Raw genomic sequence first — 3,212 nt, forward strand, 5'->3', positions numbered from 1 at the left:
TTTTTGCTCATAGTTTCATAACATTTTTTTCTGAATAATGACTTTTCCTACTATTTTGATAGACTTGCACTAGTACTGTTTCTCTTTTTCCTATATTTTCTGTAAACTGGAGGTATATTACCAGGTTGTCCCACAAAACTGATACCAAATTTGACCACTTAGTTCAGCTGGGGACCACCAGATGGCTCCACCGTACAGGTGTTTTTCTTCTTTATCATTAGATAAGTAAGATATGGGGGTGATACATGGGCGCCATGTGAATTTTCCACTTACCAGTAACCTTTTACCTAAAAGCTTTAAAGTTCATTGAAAATCCTTGTTTGAATCAATTATTTCACTGGAGTGTGCATGATGGCTATTTTCAAATTCTACCATTTATTCTAAATGTATTAGCTGGCATCCTATAAAGAAGAATTTTTCCACATCGACTGGGGATGAACCAGTTATCCTTTTTAAAAGGCAGGGTAAATCCTATTCTTTTATCAACCCATTTTCAGAGTATGAAGTTAGCGTAATAGGCACCTCCAATGATGGAAGAGTTTTTCTTCCCTCTCTCTGAGTATAACATATGAAGTCACATATTTTTCATTCAGTGTTTGTAATTTATTATAGCCATTTTCTTTTTGAGGCTCAAATTGCCCTAACTTTGGCCTGTGAGAGACCTTTCAAGTAGGCTCCTAAGTATTTTAAAAATTTACTAAACTGAGGTATAATTTGCACATACACTAAAATGCAACCATTTTAATGGGACACTTTGATGGAAATTTGAAAAATGTACATATTTGGGTATCTAGCACCCTAAGTATGACTCAGAACATTTTCATCACATCTGAAAGTGCCTTTATACCCATTTCAGGTCTATTCTTTTCCCTTCCCATCCGAGACAACCACTGATCTGATTTCTATCACTGTACATAGGTTTTGCCTGTTCTCCTATGTCCTATTTACATACCCCCCAATAGCCTAAGGGATTCCTTAGCAATCCAGAATAAATATCTCAGACTCATCTTGAACTTTCCGTGCCCCCAAACTAGAATCAGCCCATTCTCTAGAGAGCTCTGGATCTTTTTTAGAGGGAAATGGAAACTAGAAACCAAGATCTGGGTGCTAGGTGTGCTCTTGTTACTGTAGGGTGACCAACTACCCTGGTTTGCCCGGCACAGCTGGTGGCCTTACTGCTTCCAGGCCCTGAAGTGCACTGAGCTAGGAAATCTATTTTAATTATACGTTCAAGTTTATATTTCCAATTTAAATTTAATATACACACGGATCTTCTGATCTTTGATTTTGTACTTGGATATCATTTTAACTCGGAAATTCTTTACACACAATAACATCAATATATTTGTGTTATTCTACCATGGAGTTTCAAAATATTTAGTTATAAACCACTGAATACAGTTCAGGATTCTTTTCCAGTTCTTCTTCATCCTTAGGATAAACCCCACCCAAGAAATACTGTGAGAGTGAGTATGGTTGAAAGGGGAAGTCTAGGGTCGTGTATGCCACTAGAAGAAAAGCTAGAGGATCAGACATGGAATTTATAACATAACATTGTGGATGATGATTGTGCTTAACTTTACAGTTTTACATGAAAAAAAAAAAAAAGATAGCACTGCCCTGGGCATGCTTGCTGGTGGCAGTGCTTCTCTGGGGTGGGGGGTGGGGGGGGTGGGGAGAGATAAACTGCAACAGTATTGTGGCCAAAAGATGTAGGGAATAATTCTTATTTCCCTGTGACATAATGTTACCAATTTGATTCAGAGTTAGGTTCCTTTGCTTCAATTTGCTTTGTACTTTGAGGTTTACTTTGTTTCCTTTTTTATTTACTTATTGGCTATGTAAAACTTTAAGTATTCACAGAGAAGTCTTCCTACTAATTCTGTCCCCTCCACTCTCTATTGGAAATTACTTAGTTTCTAACATACCCTTCCAGTGTTATTCCCCCACCCCCACCCCTACCCCAAGTAAGTATGCCCCGAAGATCACTTTAAATCACTTACTATACCCTGGGACTCACTTCAAAGCAAGACATAAATACCATCCTCATTCTTTTATATGGCTGCATCGAATTCCACAATACGGATCTATCATATCCAATCAGTTCCTACTAATGGGTATTTGTGTTATTTCCAAACATTTACTATGGAAAACAGCTCTACAATGAATAGGCTTGCGTATACTTTGTTTGTATTTGTGGAAGTGCATGTTCTGAATAAGGTTAGGGTTAGAAATGGAATTGCAAGGTATAAGGATAAATGCATATGTAATTTTGGTACTCCGTAGAGCTTGAATCGCTTTCCATTCCCACCAGAAAATTTACGAGCACGTTTCCCCACAACCTTGCCAACTATGTGATTTCAACGTGTGGTTTTTGCCAATCTGATCATTGTAACTTCACTGTGTCCTATTCTGTGAGGTTGAGCAACTTTTTATGTTTAAGGACCACTGATATATTTTTTTTTCCTTCTGAACTGTCTGTTCATGTCCTTGCCCATTTTGCTTTTAGGATTTTGGTCTCTTCCGTTTTTTAAGAGTTTCTGTAATACAAGTTGCAATATTTTCTCCAGATTGATCTGATTTACTGGGACTGGACCTTTGAAGATCTCTAGTATACTTAAACCTTATCTTTACAGATCACCTCATCTCAGGACACCTTCCTTGGGGATAAAGTTTTGGTAAGGCTGACCGAGCCAAAAAATTACCTGCCCTCTCCTACAAGGGGAAGATGCTGTTTTCATGCAGACCAGGTAAAAAACCATCTTTCTTATTGAAACCGGTCCAGACGACATCATGTCTTAAGGGAATATATTCAAGTTACAAAGTTTATTTTATTGGATTCATGAAAACTTCACCGGGTTCGCCTTCGCTTCCTTTCTGAACTAACAAGGTGCACTGAGAGCCGCTGGCGAGGCACAACCTTCCATCTGCCGCACAACAATGGCTGATTTCGCCTTCGGAGATGCCAGGGCAGGGACGAACCAAGAGGTCGTGCGCCTGCATCGCACGACGGCCGCGGTGTACCACTTTCTCAGCTCTCACTAACAAAGTGAAGTTCAGCGAAGCGAACAAACCTGCCCGGCCTGACATCACACCTGGCCCGCCCGCTCGCGGAAGCATCGTCAAAACGGGCACACCAGTCACCACGTGGCCACGCCACGCACCGCCCTCGTCGGGATCCCTCCGCCAGGGCACGCGCCCCAGCCGCAGCT

The sequence above is a fragment of the Tamandua tetradactyla genome, chromosome 11 (assembly GCF_023851605.1).
Source record: "Tamandua tetradactyla isolate mTamTet1 chromosome 11, mTamTet1.pri, whole genome shotgun sequence".
In the NCBI taxonomy this organism is placed as follows: domain Eukaryota; kingdom Metazoa; phylum Chordata; class Mammalia; order Pilosa; family Myrmecophagidae; genus Tamandua; species Tamandua tetradactyla.